The sequence below is a fragment of the Puma concolor genome, chromosome E4 (genome assembly GCF_028749965.1).
Source record: "Puma concolor isolate L17-30 chromosome E4, mPumCon1.1.hap2, whole genome shotgun sequence".
NCBI lineage: Eukaryota > Metazoa > Chordata > Mammalia > Carnivora > Felidae > Puma > Puma concolor.
In genome coordinates, this window is record NC_141683.1 from 58313770 (window position 1) to 58334665 (window position 20896).

Below are 20896 nucleotides of genomic sequence, written 5' to 3' on the forward strand. Positions count from 1 at the left end.
CCTGTACACACTAATAAAAGAGATATTACTTTTTTAAGCCATTTATAGACCTGGATAGCTTTCACACCTACCTTAAAAAAAAAAAAAAAACAAAACTATGATTTAAGAGTAAAGGAAACAAATAAAATTTTTTAAATGGTTCATTTTTCTTGACATGAAGAGAAAAATATCTTACCATATGAAATAATGAGTCATTAAAATACCCTGCCTTCCTTCCGTGACAATGATTTTTCTGACCCTCTATGAGAGAAAATGATGTCCAGAGTTAGGGGTCTTTAGATTCAAAACACAACCCAAATAACCATGGGAGAAATGAACCCTTGGCCTCACTCTAGCTGACACTACAATGGTATACTGTTTTTTCAAAGCATAGGTTCACCTAAGGGAAAGCTAAAACCTGTAAAGCAACATTGGAACCACTGGCCCAAATGCAGCTGTTCCTGCTAAAACTGGCGAGCAATTGTGGCTCTCTTTCAGTGCCCTTCCTTCCAGGGCCCCAACCTCCCCCTCTCCCTTCCTCAACAACTTCCCCTTTCAGTGCTCCCTTCCATGGGAACTTGGCATCCAATGATCCCATAGATACTGTGAGACTGGGGAGCTCTCTGGTCCACTTCAGCCACATGGGATAGGCAGTCACTGGTAAGACTATCTTTTTGTGGAACAAACCACCCCAAATCTGAATGCTTAAAGCAACACGTTTATTCTTTCTCATGATTCTGTGGGTTGACTGGGCTCGGCTGGGTGGTTTGACTCCCTGACTACATTGTGGGGATATCCAGTGAGGTCATAGGCAGGGCTGGAGGCAGAGTCATCAGAAGGCTCAACGGGACATTGAAACAGCTGATCTTCTGTCACTCCTCAAGTGGTTTCAGGTCATTTCCTCATGACGTGGCAGCCAAGTGGTCCATCCGTTTGCTGTCTCCGATAGGAGAGCTGGGCTTCATGTAAGGTGGTTCGGGCTCCTCAAAGCAAGTGCTCATGGTTTAGGAAGCAGAAGTTGCCAGTCCTCTTAAAGGTAAGGCCTGGAACTGGCACAGCCTCACTCTGCGGCGTCCTATTGGTTAACACAAGTCACAGGTGCATCCCAAGGAGTAGAATTCATTGGGAACATCTTTAGATACTAACTATCAGAGTTACCTATTGCATCCATGGGTGGGCTGAGTCCTATGAATGCATAGGGGAACTTCAAACATCCACAAAATATGGCTTTCTCCCCCTCCCCACCTTTATTAAAATATATTTGACAAAACTATAATATGTTTAAGTGCAGAACTTGATGATTTGACATACGTAAATGATTCCCATTGTCAAGGATTCCCATTGTCGAGGATTCCCATTGTCAAGTTAATTAACTCATCATCCCCTCACAGTTACTGTTTTGTTTTGTTTTGTTTTGTTTTGTTCAGAATGCTTAAGATCTACTATCTTAGCAAATTTCAAATATAAAATACAGTATTATCAACTATAACCTCCATGCTATATATTAAATCCTCAGAACTTATTCATCCTATAATTGAAAGTTTATACCCTTTTTACCAGGTTCTCCCCCATTTCTTACACTTGCCAGCCCCTGGCATCACCATTCTACTCTTTGCTTCTATGACTTCAGCTTTTTATTTTAATTCTGAATAGTGATACCATGCAGTATTGGTCTTTGTCTAGCTTGTTTCACTTAGCATAATGACCTCCGGGTTCATCCATGTTGTCACAAATGGCAAGATTTCCTTCTTTTTTAAGGCTTCATAATATTCCATTGTATATATACCACATTTTTTTTTTATCCATTCATCTATTGACATACACTTAAGCTGTTTCCATAGCTTGACTATCATGAATAATGCTGCAATGAACATGGGAATATACATATCTTTTAAGCAGATGATTCGGTTTCCTTTGTACATATATCTATAAATGAGATTGCTAAATAATATGATACAGTAGTTTTGTCTTTAATTTCTTGAGGAAGTGCTATACTGTTTTCCACAGAGGCTGTACCAGTTCACATTCCCACCCAAAGTGTGCATCTTCACCAGGATTTGTTGTCTTTTGTCATTTTGATAATAGCCATTCTAACCAAGTATGAGCTTATATCTCATTATGGTTCTGAATTTGCATTTCCTTGATGACTAGTGATGTTGAGCATATTTTCACTGGCCATTTCATCTATTGGCCATTTATATGTCTTCTTTGAAAAATGTATATTCAGATCCTTTGCCCATTTTTTTATTTGGGTTATTTGGGTTTTTTGCTATTGAGTTGTATGAATTCCTTGTGTATTTTGGATATTAATCCCTTATCAGATATGTGGTTTGCAAATATTTTCTCCAATTCAGTACATTGTGTTTTCATTTTGTTGATAGTTTCCTTTTATGCCCAGAAGACTTTGAGTTGGATGTAGTCCCACTTGTTTACTTCATGCTTTTTGGTGTCATATCCAAAAAGTCATTGCCAAGGCCAATGTCAAAGACCTTATCTTCAATGCTCTAGGAGTTTTATGATATCAGATCTTATATTTGGGTCTTTAACCCATTTTGAGTTGGTCTTTCTGTATGGTGTAAGCTAATGGTCCAATTTCATTCATTTGCATGTAGATACCAACACACTTATTAAAGAGACTATCCTACTCCCATTGTGTATTTCTGGCATCTTTGTCAAAAATTAATTGACCATATATGCATGGGTTTATTTCTGGGCTCTCTATTCTGTTCATTGATCTATGTCTGTTTTTATGCCAATATCCTACTGCTTTGATTACTATAAATTTGTAATGTAGCTTGAAATCAACTAGTGCGATGTTTCTGCCTTGCTCTTCTTCCCCATGATTGCTTTGGACATTTGGAATCTTTTGTGGTTCTAGATGAATTTTAGGATTTTCTCCCTATTTTTGTGGAAAATGTCATTGGAACTTTGATAGGGACTGCACTGAATCTATAGATCACTTTGGGTGGTGTGGACACTTTAGCAATACAAATTCTTATAAGCCATGAGAGGTTAAATAAATTTAACCAAGGTGGTTAAATTTATTTGCTTAAATTTAACCACCTTGCTTAAATTTATTCCTAAGTATTTTATTCTTTCAATTCTATTGTAAATGGGATTTTTTTCTCAATGTCTCTTTCCAATAGTTTGTTGTTAGTATATAGAAATGCAACTGATTTTTGCATATTGATTTTGTATCCTGCAACTTTGATGAATTTACTAGCTCTAATTATAATATATAAAATACATAACACCATAATAATAGTGCTTTTGTGTTGTCTTTAGTGTTTTCTATATATAACATCATGTCATCTGCAAATAGAGACAATTTTACTTCCTCCTTTCTCATCCTTTCATTTCTTTTTCTTGCCTAATAGCCCTGGCCAGGACTACTAGTACTATTAAAAAAATTTTTTTTTAACATTTACTTATGATTGAGAGACAGAGAGACACAGAGCATAAGCAGGGGAGGGGCAGAGGGAGGGGGAGACACAGAATCTGAAGCAGGCTCCAGGCCCTGAGCTGTCAGCCCAGAGCCCGACGTGGGGCTCAAACTCACAAACTGCGAGATCATGACCTGAGCCGAAGTCATCCGCCTAACCGACTGAGCCACCCAGGCGCCCTTATCAGTATTATTTTAAATAAAAGAGGCAAGTGTGGGCATGCTTGTCTTGCTGCTGATCTTAAAAGCTTTCAGCTTTTCACCAATGAATATGATGCTAGCTATTGGCCTGCCATATATGGATGGTCTTTTTATGTTGAAGTACATTTCTTCCATACATACTTGAGAGTTTTTATCATGAAAAGATGTTGAATTTTGTTAAATGCTTTTACTGCATCTATTTAAGTGATATTGTAATATGGATTCTTCATTTTGTTGATGTAGCATACCACATTTATTGAAAGCATACATTGAACTATCCTTGCATCCCAAGAAAATCCCACTTGATCAAGGTGTATGATCCTTATATCGTATTCTCAAATTCATAATGTTTTGTTGAAGATTTTTGCATCTGTATTCATCATGGACATTGGGTTGTAATTTTCTTTTTTTGCATGTCTTTGTCTGGCTTTGTTATGAGGGCAATGCTGGGCTCATAAAATGAGTTTGGGAGAGTATCATCCTGTTTAATTGTTTGTAAGAGTTTGAGAAGGATTGGTGTTAATTCTTCCTCAAATATTTGGTCCATGAAGCTGTTTCGTCCTGGGCTTCCATTTGTTGGGTGGCTTTTGATTACTGCTTCAATCTCCTCACTCGTTGTTCTGTTCAGATTTTCTATTTCTTCATGATTCAGTCTTGGTAGGTTAGATGTTCCCAGGAATTTTTTTTAATATATATTTTTTATTTTTTAATGTTTATTTATTTTTGAGAGAGAGACAGAGTGCAAGCCGGGGAGGGGCAGAGACAGAAAGGGAGACACAGAATCCAAGGCAGGCTCCAGGCTCTGAGCTGTCAGCACAGAGCCTGACATGGGACTTGAACTCATGAATCATGAGATCATGACCTGACTCAAAACAGGAGTCAGATGTTTAACAGATTGAACCACCCAGACGCCCCATTCCCATAAATTGATTAATTTCTTCTGGGTTGTCCAATTTTTTGGTGTGTAATTGTTCATAATAGTTTCTTGTAATCTTTAGTATATCTGTGATATCAGTGTGATGTGTCTTCTTTCACTTACGATCCTATATTTATTTGAGCCTTCTTTTTGTCTTAGTTTAGCCAAAGTTTTGTGACTTTTGTTTATCTTTTCAAAAAATCAGCTCTTAGTTTCACTGATCTTTTCTATTGCCATTCTAGTCTATATTTTATTTATGTCCACTGTCTTCTTTCCTTCTACTAACTTTGGGCTTGGTTTGTTCTTCTCTTTCCAGTTCTTTGAGACGTAGTGTTAGGTTTATTTGAGATCTTTCTTTTTTCTTAACGTAGGCATTTATCACTATAAATTTCCCTCTTAGAACTGCTTCTGCTGCATCTCATAAGTTTGGGTCTGTTGTGTTTCTATTTTCATATGTCTCAAGTTATTTTTTGACTTCCCATTTGATTTCTTCTCTGATTCATCAGTTGCTCAGGAGCATGTTGTTTAATCCCTATGTGTGAATTTTTATTCTCTTCTTGGAACTGATTTCTAGTTTCATGCCCTTATGGTTGGAAAAGGTGCTAGATATGATTCTGACCTTCTTAAATTTATGAAGACTTGTTTTGTGGCCTAACGTATGATCTCTCGTAGAAAATGTTCCATGTGTGCTTGAGAAAGGTATAGCCTGCTGCCGTTGGTTACAATGTTCTGTAAATGTCTGTGAGGTCCAATTGATTTTATGCCTGGATGATTTGTCCATTGTTGAAAGTGGGATGCTGAAGTCTCCTACTATTATTGTACTGCTTTTTCTCCCTTCAGATCTGTTAATAACTGTTTCTTATTTGTAGGTGCCTAATGTTGGGTGCATAAGTATTTACAGTGATTATATCTTTTGGATGAGTTCACCCCTTTATCATTATATACTTATTTTTCCTGTTGTTTTAGGCTTAATGTTTATTTAGTCTGATATAAATATAGCTACCCTGCTCTGTTTATATTTGCATGGGAAAATCTTTTTTCATCTCTTCTTTTTCAGTCTACATGTGTCCTTAAAGCTGAAGTTATTCTTTTATAGGTAGTATGTAGTTGGCTCTTTTTTTTAATGTTTATTCATTTTTGAAAGAGAGAGACAGAGGACAAGCAGGGGTGGGACGGATAGAGAGGGCGACACAGAATCCGAAGCAGCCTCCAGGCTCTGAGCTGTCAGCACAGAGCCCGACGCAGGGCTCAAACTCGCGAACCGCGAGATCATGACCTGAGCCGAAGTTGGACGCTCAACCGACTGAGCCACCCAGGCGCCCCTAGTTGGCTCTTATTTTATATCCATTGGCAACTCTATGTCTTTTGACTGGAGAATTTATAGTCCATTCATATATACAGTAATTATTGATAGATATGAGCTTAATATTTCCATTTTGTTCATTGTTTCTGGCCATTTGTGTCCCACTTTTGTTCCACTCTTGCTCTCTTCCTTTGTGATTTGATGGTTTTCTGTAGTATGCTTTGATTCCTTTCTCTTTATCCTTTGCATATCTACTAAAGGTTTTGTTTTGTAGTTACCATAAGGCTTATACATAACATCTTGTATGTATAATAGTCTATTTTAATCCGATAACAACTTACAAACAAATGCAGTCTCTACATTTGTATGTCCCCCCCCCCCTCCTTTTGTTACTGATGTCACAATTTAAATCTTTTAATACTATGTGTCCATTAACAAATTACTGTAGCTATAGTTATTTTAAGACTTTCGTCTTTTAGGGCTTCGTTGTAACAATTTACACATCCTCATACAATACTAGCATATCCTAAATTTAGCTCCATATTTACTTTCGACAGCGAGTTTTACACTTTCTTGTATTTTCATATTAGTAGTTGGCACCTCTTCATTTCAACTTGAAGAACTACCCTTAACACTTCTTGTAAGGCCGATCTAGTAATGATGAGCTCCTTCAGCTTCTGTTTGAGAAAATCTCTCTCCAATTCTGAAGGAGATTTTGCTGGGCTGAGTATTCTTGGCTGGCTGTTTCTTGTTTGTTGTTGCTGTTTTTGTTGTTTAGCACTCTGAATATATCATCCCACTCTCCTCTGGCCTATAAGGTTTCTGCTGAACAACCCGATGATAGTTTTATGGGGGATCCCTTGTACATAACAAGTCACTTTTATGTTGCTGATTTTAAGATTCTCTCATTTTCTTTAACATTTGACAATACAAGTATAGTGTGTCTTGGCGTGGGTCTCTTTTGGATTCATCTCTTTGGTAATATTTGAGCTTCCTTGATCTGGATATGTTTCTCTCCTCAGGTTTGAGATGTCTTAAGCCATTGTTTCTTTGAATCAGCTTCCTGTCCCTTTCCCTCTCTTCTCCTTCTGAGATACCTATGATACATGTACTGGTCTGCTTGATGGTGTCCTATATGTCCCTTAAGCTATCTTCATTCCTTCTTAATTTTTCCTCCTCCTCTGATTGGACGATTTTCACTGCCTTGACTTTGAACTCACTGATCCTTTCTTCCACTTGATCTAGTCTGCCATCGAACCCCTCTATTGAAGTCTTAAGTTATTGTATTCTTTAGCTCTGTGACTACTGTTTGGCACTTTTTCATATTTTCCATCTCTGTTGAAATTCACACATCTTTATGACCATTAGCTTGAACTCTCTGTCAGGTAAATCACTTATATCTATTTCATTAAGGTTGGTCTCCAAAAATTGGTCTTATTCTTTTGTTTGGAATACATTTCCCTGATTCTTCATTTTCCTTGGCTCTCTGAATTGTGCATTAGATGAAATAGCCACCCCACCTAGTCTTGACTGACTAGACTGTGTAGTTGATTAGCGAGGTCAGCCTAGCCTGACGTTATTGTTGCTTCTCAAATCTCTGTGACTGTCCATCCTGCTGCCTTTGTTTTTATGGGTCCCGGTTAGATTGGGGTGATCCATTATAGTCCCAAAGATATGGGAAATGCCCACATGCCTTTTCAGTTTCATGGACTATTAATTGTCTGCCCCATCATCCCACCAATTCAGGGTAGTTGGAAGCCTGGCCTTCAGGCAGAAGCTGGGAAAGTCAGGTTATTAGATGTACAGTCTAGTCCCTATCAGGAAGAAACTGGGAACTGGGTATTTTTGCTTACTCTGTGCTAAGCTAGAGAAAAGTTGGTAGAGGTGCTTGTAACCCATATAAAGTCATCTCTTTGCATTGTGTGGTTCTGGGGGACTTGTGAGTGCTAAGCTCTGTCAGCCCCAGAGCTAGATCATTCAGTAGCCAGTCCCTCATGTAGCAACTATAGCATTTGGGGTGCTACATGAGTGGACATGCTCCTTCCAGGGAGAAGCTGGAGCCTTGGTTTTACTGCTGGACAAGTTGAAGAAAGATGGTAAGGGACATTCCCACCAGCTCTTTCAGGCTCCTGAGAGGATCCCAGTCCGCTCCCCCATGCAGTGTAACTAGAAGCCAGAACCTCAAACAGCAGCTAGGAAAATATCCAGTCCAATGCATTCTAGGGAGAAACTGGGAGTTGAATGTTTTTGCCTCTTCCTTCTGTACTGAGCCAGGGAAGGGAGAGCTGCAAAAAGTGCTTGTGTGCCCATTTAAAAACTGCTTTGTTTGTTTCATATGGTCCTAGGGGACTTCTAAATGCCGAGCCCTGGTGGCTATTAGAGTCAGTGACTTCAGAACCTGTTCCTAGGGTGACAGCTGCAAAACTTGGAGCGCTTTATGTGTGGGCACTTTCCTTCCAGGAAGAAGCTGGCAACTTGTTTGTTGCTGTCGTTGTTGTTGAAATGAGCCAGAGGGAGAATGTGGGACAAGTGCCTACCAGCTTTTTAGGGCTCCTGGGAGGATCCCAGCCAGCACCCAGAAACAGACTGATTAGAAGCCAGACCCTCATGGAGCAGCTAGGAAATTGTGCTCTCAAAATCCTTCCAGGGAGAAATGAGATGGTAATCTTTGCCTGGTCGGTGTGCGCTGAGCCCCAGGAAGAGCTGTGGGGCGTGTTTAACAACTGCTTCTTTGTTTGGTATGGTCCTGTGGGACTCGTGAGTGCCAAGCCCTGTTGGCTCCCTGAGCTAAGAGACTTGGGGACCCATGCCTCACATAGTAGCCTTAAAACTGGAGCACTCGATGTGTGGTCCAAACCCTTCATTCATAGGGAGGCTGGGAGCTGTGGGTTCCCTCCCAATCATAAGGCTCTGTGCCAGGGGTGGGGTGTATGGTGTGTGTCTCAGCCTTTCCTACCCACTTTCATGTGGGTGTTTTCTCAATAAGCTGATGTGAAGGGATTACTCAGTTGGTTTTTAGATTTCTCTCAGAGGGAAATGACCCGTGTGTAGCTATACCTTTGGCAAATCCATGGCAGGAGGGAAAGTCAGGAGCCTCCCATCCTGTCACCTTGGTCGATCTAAAACGTTGGCTTTCTAATACTGTATGTTCATTATTTCTGTCTTTTAATGAGGCATGTCAGTGTTCCACCAGTATTTCTCTGATGTTCGTTCTGTTAAGAGCAAAAGAGAGTGTCTGAATATAAAATAAAAATTCCTTTGGTCTCTGCAGGGCCAGCCTCGCGGCTGTGCGATCTGCTCAAAGAGCCCCCATGCTCAGAGGGGCCCCCATGCTTAGTTTAATGCTCCATCATCTTGCTCTTGAAATTCTTAATAATTTTTTAACAAGGAGGCTGCCATTTTTATTTTGCAAATTATGTAGCTAGTCATGGTCTGTCTACTGAAGAAGTGGGCAGGATCTCTCCAGATCTAGAATCTACCAAGATATAAGAGGGACAAGAAAATCATATGGAATAATAAGTAGGGGATGAGATGATGGTGGAGCATGAGCTCCAACTTCGTTATCCTATATGTGAGAAGAATGTCTCCAAAGGTTAAACAACTTGCCTGAAACTACTGCTTGGTTGTGTCAGAGGTGAAACTAAAAACCAGGTGATCAGACTCCCAGACTCTTTTTCAGTCTGGTTTCTCTTCCATAGAATGGAAAAATTGTAACATTTATAATTCATCCCCTCCCCCCCGACAGGTAGACATGAATTATTAATTATTAATATATAAATACTAATAAAGCCTATTAATCTGAACAATACTTGTTTGGGGATCAATGAGATGTTTGGGTTAAATCTGATGCTCTGTGGGAAAATGAAAGCCCCTCTTTGAAATAAAAAGCATTTTCTGTATTTTTATTCTTCTCTTTGAAGTCATTTATATGGTATTACAACTTTTGTTGTATAGTATATCCTCCACTGACATATCACTGTCCACTGTTGTATCATAATTGGTTTCTATGCAAAGGAGCTAAGTGACTCACAGTGGAATCATGACTTGAAGAAACTAACAGATAAAATCCTAAATGTTACCAATAATCATAATTGAAAATTAGAAAAGAGGGTCTGTGAGTGTATCACAAATATGAAAAGGTCAGAGGGAAAGAATTACTGCTCTAGAATTTTTTTCAAGCTGTTAAAAGAAATTACAAACTTCATTGTTTTTAAGAATAACTTTGAATAATCATAATTATTTGAGTTCAGGACCATTCTGGCAAACTTGGGGAAAACGCATTAACCAAACAGCTTGAATCCTCTAGAGTTTTACCATTTACTTCTCTAGATAGGCCAAGAAAGCGCAATTCATGGGTCAGTGGATTTGGTTTCTATAACTGGCACATGCCCTAACACACACTTAAAAATATCTGTGATTTCTATGCTACCATTTTTTCTTCGCATTTTTTTTCCTAATAGAAAGTGATTTTATGGAAAATTCAGAATGCCTAATTCTTCTAAGTTCTTATGTTGTCAGAGACTAGAGATGGGGCAAGCAATAAGACACAGGCAGATAAAATGACTGTGTGGAGTGACATTTACGTTGTCAATGCCCAGGTAGTAAGAAGTTTTTTACATCTAGGTACTGTAGATATAAGATTTGCTATCTCTGGGTTGTATGAACTGTCCTCACCAAAGATACTTATGTATTTTGCATTTGGTATATGGAAAGAAAAAAACAGTATTAACATCCCTAGATGTACCACCATGTTAATTTGCTTTTTAAAAACATTTATTTAGCACACAACAAAATTGTTGTATTTATACAAAAAAGTACTATGATAGGAATTATAGGGGAGAGTATATTTTAAAAAATAAAACACATTGCTCTGGCTCTTTTAACATGTATTAGCTATTTGGATAGAAAAGACAAACATAAGAAGTCAATAAAACACCAAAAGAAAAAGCTTTTGCATAGCAAAGGAAACGGTCAACAAAACAAAAAGGCAACCTACTAAATGGTAGAAAATACTTGAAAATGATATATCCGATAAGGGGTTAACATCCAAAATAACTTACACAACTCAACAAAAAAATCTGATTTAAAAAATGGGCAAAATGGGGCGTCTGGGTGGCTCAGTTAAGCATCCGACTCTTGATCTCGGCTCATGTCTTGATCTCAAGGTTGTAAGCTTGAGCCCCACATTGGGCTCTGTGCTCGGCAAGGAGCCGACTTTAAAAAAATATATATGGGCAAAGGACCTGAACAGACATTTTTCCAAAGAAGACATATAGATGGCCAACAGACACATGAAAAGATGCTCAACATCACTCATCATCAGGGAAATGCAAATCAAAACCACAATGAGATATCACCTCACACCTGTCAGAATGTCCAGAACTTTATTTTTGAGACAGAGACAGAGCATGAATGGGGGAGGGTCAGAGAGAGAAGGGGAGACACAGAATCAGAAGCAGGCTCCGGGCTCAGAGCTGCCAGCGCAGAGCCCGACATGGGGCTTGAACTCACAGACCATGAGATCATGACCTGAGCCGAAGTCGGACACTTAACCGACTGAGCCACCCAGGCGCCCCCAGAGTGTCCAGAACTTTAAAAGACAACAAATAACAAGAGTTGACAAAGATGTGGAGAAAAGGGAACACTTGTGCAACTGTTAGTAGGAGTGTAAATTGGTGCAGCCACTGTGGAACACAGTATATAGGTTCCTTAAAAAAATTAAAAATAGAACTCCCATATGATCCAGTAATGGAATTACTGGGTATTTAGGCAAAGAAAATGAAAACAGTAAATTGGAAACATATATGCACCCCTGTGTTTGTTGCAGTATCATTTACAATAGTCAAGATATGGAGGCAAACCATAGGCTGATGAATGGATAAAGATGTAGTGTGTATACACACACACACACACACACACACACACACACACACACACACAATGGAATATTACTTATCCTTAAAAAGGAATGAGATCTTGCCATTTGTGACAACACGGATGGACCTAGAGGGTTATCATGCCAAGTGAAATAAGTCACATAGAGGAAGACAGATACCACATAATTTTACTTAGATTTGGAAACAAACAAAGCAGAATTAGACCCATAAATACAGAGAACAAACTGGTGGTTGCTGGAGGGGAGAGGGGTGAGGGGTGAGGGGGGATGAGTAAAATGGGTGAAGGAAAGTGAGGGATGCAGACTTCCAGTTACGGAATGAGTAAGTCACACGAAAGGTACAGCCTCAGGAATATAGTCAATGGTATTACTACAGATGGCAGCTATGCCTGTGGCGTGTACAGTTGCTGAATCACTATGTGGCACACCTGAAACTAACATTGTGTGTCCACTGTACTTCCATATAAAAGGAAGAAGAAGCAAAGAGAGACGATGGGCAGACTACACTCCGAGTACTAAAAAGTCAACCAAAAGAGTACCTATGTAAGATGAGTCACATTGTGAAAGCTCTTGGAGAAGGTCATTTGACTCAGATCTTGAAGACATTGGATGGGTATCAAGGCAATCTGTGCAGAATGCCAGATCAGTGGATTAGGATAAGGGATAGGATGGTAGTAACCAGATGAAAAGTAGGTTACCTTTGGAGATGTGACGGAGGATGCCAACCTCAGACAAGACTCTGGCTTGCTCAGAGGACAGGGCATGCTGGTCAGAAGGCATGGCACTGGGGTAGGAAGCCAGGTGGACAAAAGAGTGTCATATGTGGGACACTGACCAGCCGAGAGGTGGGACAATCACATGGGCATATTTGGATAATGACGAGAGTTTTCAATGCTTACGTGATTGTTCGGCTTCATTGTGTTTTACCACTCGCCCACACTTGAGCCATCTGCGGTTCGCCGGCTCTTTCATGTTTCACCTTCAGGGGGAACTTGTCAATGTTCCAGATATTTTCATACACCCAGCTGCTTCTGGGGGCATGAAATTTGGTAATGGGTTTACTGTTCTGTTTATCCCAACTGCCTTCAATCAAAGTTCCTTCTTGTTGACTGAAGAGGCTTTCTGACAGTCTGGATGGAATGTGGCAACCATGTTTCCAGATGTGACAGATAAGAATGCAAAAGGCGGGGCACCTGGATGGCTCAGTCCGTTGGGCGACCGACTTGGGCTCGGGTCTTGATCTCATGGTTTGTGAGTTCGAGCCCCGCATCTGGCTCTGTGCTGACAGCTCAGAGCCTGAAGCCTGCTTGGGATTCTGTGTCTCCTTCTCTCTCTGCCCCTCCCCCATTTGTGCTCTGTCTCTCTGTCTCTCAAAAATAAATAAATGTTAAAAAAAAATTAAAAAAAAAAGAATGCAAAACTTTTCTCAGTAGTCTTGGGGAAATAGTGACAAAGACTATATTTCTATGTACAGCGCTTAGAATAGTACATGGCACATATTAAACAGTATATATATATGTATTATTACTAATAACAATGATATATAAATATAATACACTATAGCATCAATATAGTGGTATCATGATGAACAATTGTTACTAATTTCTGCTGTGTCGAACACCTTGTTTTATATCACTTGTTACCTTTTTTAATATGTGGTAAAATATACATAACAAAAATGGTTGACACGATACCTTTTACAAGTATACAATCCAGTGGCACTAAGTGCCTTCGTTCGCACTGCTCAGCGAACATTGTTACTTTTCATCCCTGCTCTATTTTCTGTAACCCCGCGTCTTCCCAGCAGGTGGCCTCTGGCTCAACTGCCAAAGTTGTGAGGGCTTCCGCTCAGAGGTCAAGCCTTAATTATCCAGACGAAACAAAGAATTGAACGGCTCGCACTGACTTTCTTCGGTGGATTTAACCGGACTAATTACGTTTTTCTCACGGGTGGGGACTATTTAACGTTAGATGATGTCCGGAGTCCACGCTCCGGCTAATCGGGGATTTAGGAGTTACTGTACATCATCCATACACAAATTGGATCATTTTAAAGGAAGTAAGTAAAAGTGTTTTGAGTGCACAGTGGACTGGTTGCCCACGAAGGAGGCAAGAAGCAGGGAGATGTAAATCGGCTGTGCCAGAGACTAAACTAGGAAGAAAGCTCAGCATGTTACATTATAATAGGTAGTGTGAAGACGATACTTTTCTGCAGTGAGCTATAAGGGCCTTTACAAACAATTGGCCGGTGACGACAGTGGGGCTTGATACTGGCCACGTATTATAAAGAATCTTCTCCGTCCTCCTAGCAGCTAACCTCCTAAATCAAAGAGTCTTGTACTTCTTCCGAGGGCAAAGTAATAGAAAGCACCATGCTCTCAGCAGGAAATAAAACTCAAATAACTAAGCACCATATCTTTCTATGGATATAATGTGTATATGAATGAATATATTCAGCTCTCATCTTGGTCCCCTAAAAGATGTCAGGTTGCCTCCAAGAGAACATAAACTCCTATCAAACAACTTAGGTTGGAAGCAGGAGAGAAGGCGAAAACAGAGGCAGGAACATAAAGGGGAAGCAAGAAAGAGAAGGACGTGGAAATGGGGACTGTAAACCCCTATGCCTTGCTATGAGTGGGTTTGGGTTTAGCAGGAAGTTTTCAGAGCAGATGCAAAAAGAAAAACCTTATCAGTTATACAATAGAGTGCCCCCCCCCCCCACACCAATGTTCGAAGGAAGCACTTTTCTTGGTGCTAAAATTAAAAATTTCTCTCAAAGGACCACAGAAAGAGACCATCATGTAATGTGCAGAGCGTCTATGGCAAGAGTAGACTTTATAGGTCTGTTTCCAGTTGAATCCCTCAGGAATGGCTGAATGGATTCCCACCAAAGCAGCTCAGTAAAAGGCCAGTGCTGTGTGATCCAAGTGCAACGCTCTCGGGATGGCCTGGCTTACGCCAAAGGTAGATGTCACAGTCTCTAAAGGGAAATAGTTGTCCTTCAGACAACAGCTCATATCGTAAGTAGTGTCTTCTCTAAGTCATGATTTTGATGGCCATTCCGTTAGCAATGAGCTCAAGAATTGCACACTACCCTAATTTGTGCAGAATTCTTATGTTCCTGCACCAGATTCTATTATAAGCAAACGGTAGGAGAAGCTGAATGTTTCAGAACAACTAATGGGAAAGAAAATGTAAATTGAGGAAATTATTTCCGTTCACCTAATTTTTGCCTGTAATCTTGGAATAGAGCACCCATCTGTTTGGGTAGTGAAACACCTGAATGTGGCTCACAGGAGAATACCGATGGTATGACACATCGACGTGCAAACATTATATGTAGAGGCGAAATCAGATTCTTATTTATAATTTCATTTAGTACAGACTGATCATTTCTAATGATCACCTTTCCTGAAAATGAATATAACATATTTGGCATCACCCGATTCCATTAAACAAATATTTATCGCTCATCATTTGTGGGAAGCAAAATTTTAGTTACGGTAGGGAAATGCCTTGCCCTCAAGGAACTAACAGACTTATTCATAAATTTCTAGCGATTAAAGCCTGGTTTGAGTAATCACATACTAATATTTTTCTTAGTAGCTAACTTCTTAATATTTTATGAAGTGCTGCCGTGTTAACACTCAGAACAATGGACTCTAAACACATTGTTTCCCCCAGAATTTGGAATCATTCAGACTACAGCCTAGATCTTGACACATCAATGTTAGGAGCTCCCTGGACCAGGTATTTGCTTTAAGAAGGTGCCACTTATGGAGATTAAGCTTTGCAAATAAAACCAGGTTTATATTTAACTACCTTCTCCCATTCTTTCTCCCCCACAGCGCTGATTCCCTAGCACTTTGCTCACGGTACTTTCAATGCTCACAGGACGCAAGTTTTTCCTGTTTTCATGTTAAGAGAACTTCTTTGAAAACAACCGTCTTTATCGCGTATTTTACCAAAACATTTCTTGTCATTCTGTGTTTAGCCCCCTTGAAAGTACTGGCCTACCTAAACCTAATGCCACACTTTAGAAAACACCCTTTCGGGGCGCCTGGGTGGCTCAGTCGGTTGAGCATCCGACTCCGGCTCAGGTCATGATCTCGCAGTCTGTGAGTTCGAGCCCCGTGTCGAGCTCTGTGATGACAGCTCAGAGCCTGGAGCCTGCTTCGGATTCTGTCTCCCTCTCTCTCCTTCCCTCCCCTGCTCATGCTCTGTCTCTCTCTCTCTCAAAAATAAATAAACATTAAAAAAATTTTTTTTAAACACCCTTTCTACTGATGTGCAGTTTCTTACAATCTAAATCTGTGTGGACGTGGAGGGATGTTAAATTCAGTTGCAGACTTTTCCTAAAGTATATCCTTGGAGTGTGAAACCTTCCAGTGGATTTCTTAAATCCTTATCCTATCCCTTTATTTTCTGTCTCTGACCTTTGATCTGGCCCAGTCTTTGAACTAATAAGGATCTGTTGGAAAACATTAGTAGCTTGTTAATTTCTTCTTTCTTTTTTTCCCATTTTCTCTTTCCTCTTTCCAGAGCAAATGACCTTTTTATCGTGTCTCTTTCTCCTTTTCCTTTGTATTGAAGCTTGCATTCAATTAAAATTCCACCTTACAGTCATGAGCAAGTATCCCTTCAGTCATTTCAACTTAGTGATTATTTTGTAAGTGCCAGGCACCTTTACGAGTACTGAAGAGGGCAAAAGCAGACAAAATCTGTCATCTAATGGCATTTACCCTCAAGTCGAAAAAGAAAGACGAGGAACAATAAGGAAAACATACAGGGTGTCAGACATTATTAGGTCCTAAGGCAAAAATAAACCAGGGGAGGGAACAAGGCGTGGAAGGGAGGTGAATATTAAGCAGGATGGTCAGGGAAGGCCTTAGAGAGAAAGGCACCATTGAAGCGGAGACCGGAAGGAGGTGGGGTGAGGAAGCGAATACAGAGGGATGGGCGGAAAAAACGGGCAGGCAGACAGACCAGTGAGTGCAAACATCTTGCCATAAAGCTCACACCTCGGGGGCGGTGCAGGAACAGCAAGGAGACCGTGGAGGCTGAAGCTGACTGAGCAAGAGGGGGGTAAGAAGGTGAGATCAGTAGAAGGGGAGATGGGGCCGTAAGGTGGGTGGGAAGAGGCGAGGGTCTGGGGGCTTGGGGGTGGGCACTGTAACTCTAGAAAGCCCTGGGGGGGGGGGGATTGCTGACCGAGATGGGAAGTTTACTGAGGCTTTTTGAACAGGAGAGTTCTGACCCGGGCTCTGCTTAGAGAACCTTCCTGGCTGCCGCGTTCTCTAAAGGTGCAAGGACAGTCCCAGGAAGGCCATCAGATGCAACTGCAGGCACCCATGCAGGTCGGGGGTGGCCGTGAGGCTGGTCAAAGCGGTGGGGCCTTCGGACAGATTTTAAGCCAACGCTATCTGCTGATGGACCGGACGGCGGACGGTACGACAGCTGTTCCCTCGCAGGTCCTCGGTAAACATCCGCCCCAGTGAAGCACCGGCAGCGCTCTTTTAAAAGCCTAGCGTTTGTCCAAACGCTCCTTTCTTTGTGTTTTCCGCCCGCTGTTAACAGCTTCCCCCGGGCCTTCCACTCCATTTCACCGGCCACTTGCTGGGAGCGTGGCCTGAACCTCCTCACCTCTCATGAGGAGTCCACGTGGGCAACGGGAAACGCGACCCGCCCGACCCTCCCTGGGGGGGGGGGGGGTCTCGTGCACTCTCGTGCACCCGAGATTCCCTCGAGGCCCCCAGTTCCCGAGCCCACGCCTCTCCCACCTCCGTCTTCCACGGGCTCCCTCCTGGTGTGGCCGCCTCCTCCAGCGTTGCTTCCAAACCCTCCGAACATTCTCGGGCGCGTCCTCCGTCCAGCCTTGGAGCGGCCTGGCCTCCTCGTGCAGCCGGGCCACCGCGCAGGCGCAGGCGCAGGCGCAGGTGCTCGTGCGCGCCGCGGGGCCGCCATTTTGCACCTCTGTGCTGGTCTCTCCCCAAGGAGCGACTCTCAGCTTCCCGCGCGCGTTGTGGTCGAGCCTGTCCCATCCCGCTTCCCTTCTCCTCAGCGCACACCTAGCTGCCTGCCATACGGGGCAATAAACATTAGGAAATGCTTCCAAGGTCACTCGCACCTCTACTCAGGGCTTATTTCCCTGCGTTTCCACCCACCTTACCTACTTCCCTGAGGGGGCGAGGGGAGAGCCTCCTTTTTTTAGTCGAGGCCAAAACTTGCACTTTGGTTCTAGATCTCAGCAGCCTCCCCCCCCCCCCCCCCCCAACAACCTCAGGGACCTGTTTCAAAAACCCCTGGATAGTTAGTGGTAGTTATAGGACTATTTTGCCTCAACTGATTGAACGATACATTTTATTTCATTTTTAATGTTTTTAATGTTTCTTGTTGAAAGAGAGACGCACGTCGCGAGTGGAGTAGGTGGGAGGGGGAGATACGGAATCCGAAGCAGGCTCCAGGCCCTGAGCTGTCACCACAGAGCCCGATGCGAGGCTCGAACCCACTAACGGGGAGACCGTGACCTGAGCCAAAGTCGGAGTCTTAGAGCCACCCAAGGCCCCTGAACCATATATTTTAAATGGATGGGGGTTTTTCGGATAAAAATTATGTATGACAATTTAAACAAAACAAAAAAAAACCTGACTCTTTTCTGTCCTTTTCTTCTCTGCTTATAAATACACTTCAGCTTCTGACAAAATAAACAAAAGCTGAATTCGAAATGTCCTTTGCCTTTGTTGGCTGCCTAAGTGTTTAAAGAGCTCCAACTGTGTGCCAGTGTCTCTCCTAAGTACTTGGAAGCTGACCCACTATGGTACTTAGCAAATAATACATCTCATCCTCTTGGATCAGTGTTGTGCCTGGCACTGTGCAAAGCCTTTAACGTGTCTAACCTTATTTAGTCCTCTCAACTACCCTAAGAGGTAAATACTACGATTTACATTTTACGTAAGAAAAACTGAGCCTTTAGAAGGGGTTGGTAACTGGCCCAAGTTCTCCCAGCAGCGCGGTGGGGACCGGACCCCCAACCCGTGTCCCTCCGATGCGCCTCACCACTAAGTCCTGCCTATATTAAGCTGCGGGATGAGGTTTTAGGTTGGGTGGGAGCAGAGAGGTAAGAGATCTGAACAGTTGGTTGCTCACAAGTTTCAAGGACTTCTCTCTCTCCTGTGTGAACTCCCCGTCTTCATTGCTGGGGGCACATCTAAAGGCTACCAACCAAACTATCCTTGCCAGAATAAGGAACTGAGGCACAGGGGTTTCTGGGAACCATCGGACACAGGATCCCGAACCCGCACGTCCTCTCGTATATTTTTGCTTTTCCTTAAAGGGTATTCATGCACTACTACCGTCATAGGCCTTTTCTCACCCTGTGATTCTGTTTTTTTTTTTTTTTTTTTTTTTAACACGTATTTATTATTGAGAGATGACAGAGCACGAGCAGGGGAGCGGCGGAGAGAGAGGGAGACACAGAATCCGAAGCAGGCTCCAGGCTCCGAGCTGTCAGCACAGAGCCCGACACGGGGCTCAAACCCACAAACTGCGAGATCACGACCTGAGCCGAAGTCGGACGCTTTACCAACTGAGCCACCCAAGCACCCCGTCACCCTGTGATTCTTAACACACTCTAAAGTTGATGTCATCAGAAGATCCTTACATCAAAATAGGAGAACTGAATCTCACTGGCCGGGGTCAGTGTGCAGATCACAGAGATTGGGTCTGCCTTTCCCATGTATGTCCAGCCTGTGGTCCATCCACAGCTTTCTCCCTTCTGTACCCAGCTCACCAGGATTATTCAAGCCATGGCGGATGGTCAGCCAAGCCTGCAGCAAGCGGTGGAGACGGTGGATGAGCAGAGAGCAAAAGAAAGCCTCTTCGATCCACGTGTCAATTTTTGTCACGTGTGGAGACTGGGACTCGAAAGTCCCAGGCCAGGGCCATACTTGGGTTTGCCAGTGGCAAATTACTTCAAGCAGTGGACTAATTTGAAAAAGGCTTACAGCTTCACCATGGGCTGCTGGCCCAGGAATGGATTTCTAGACAGGAACCAGGATCCCAGCCTGCAACACATAGGCGGGTCCCACCGCAGCATGATGACTACAACATTGCCAACATCGTAAAGACACTTGCATATCAAGGCCTCGTCTTCAAGCAGACGTTGAAGCCATTCTGACTGGCCCAGGACGGATGGGGCAGGACAGGGTAGCTGCTTGGCTCAGCCTAGAACCCTCCTTTCCCTCACCAGAGAGGGAAAGGGGGAGTGGCATGGCTCTGCCTCCAGTGTCCCCCAGTCCACCCTGTGGACCTGTGTCCTGGGTAAGGACTTGGCCACTTGGCCCCTCGGGAGCGGACACTTTGTGTCCCCCACGCCAACCCCTCAACCTCAGCCCGGTATCAGCCCCTCCCATTGTGGGCCTCGTCCAAGACAACCCATGCACTCACAGCCTCCTCCCGGGTATGTAGGCTTTGCTGGGGCCACCAGGCCCCCCTGTGCTCCCTCCCATCCATAGTGCATAGTGTGTGGTGCCCCCAGGGCTCCAGGAGAGATCAGGCCCAACCTTGTGTCTACCCCCGTCCCCGCCGTGAACATGCCACTGGATAAAGTCGGGGAACAAGAAAAAAAAAATGGAAGAACTGGGCTAGAACCAAGAAGACTTCACTACAGCTAAGTATGATGTCATAATACTCATAAATAAGCAGTAAAAAAAAAAAAAGGATTAATGAAGGTTGGAAGTGTAACTCATGACGTGTGGGAAACATGTCTGCCAAGAAACAGTTATTGTATCACACCCCTGTTCAAAATGCCAGAATAGGGGCGCCTGGGTGGCGCAGTCGGTTGAGCGTCTGACTTCAGCCAGGTCACGATCTCGCAGTCCGTGAGTTCGAGCCCCGCGTCAGGCTCTGGGCTGATGGCTCAGAGCCTGGAGCCTGTTTCCGATTCTGTGTCTCCCTCTCTCTCTGCCCCTCCCCCGTTCATGCTCTGTCTCTCTCTGTCCCAAAAATAAACAAATGTTGAAAAAAAAAAATAAAAAAAAAAATGCCAGAATAGACATAGAGGATACAAAAATAAAGATCACACTCCATTTCTGTGCACATAAAGCCCACAGTTAGCGGGGGAGAAGTCATGTGTAAAACCCTCAGAAATCATTTACCAGG

At 42.7% G+C, this 20896-nt stretch overlaps 1 pseudogene; it reads left to right on the forward strand.

The window, feature by feature from the left end:
- Window positions 1–19186: 19186 nt before the first annotated feature.
- Window positions 19187–20547, forward strand: LOC147572709 (ERI1 exoribonuclease 3 pseudogene; annotated as a pseudogene).
- The last annotated feature ends 349 nt before the right edge of the window (window positions 20548–20896 follow it).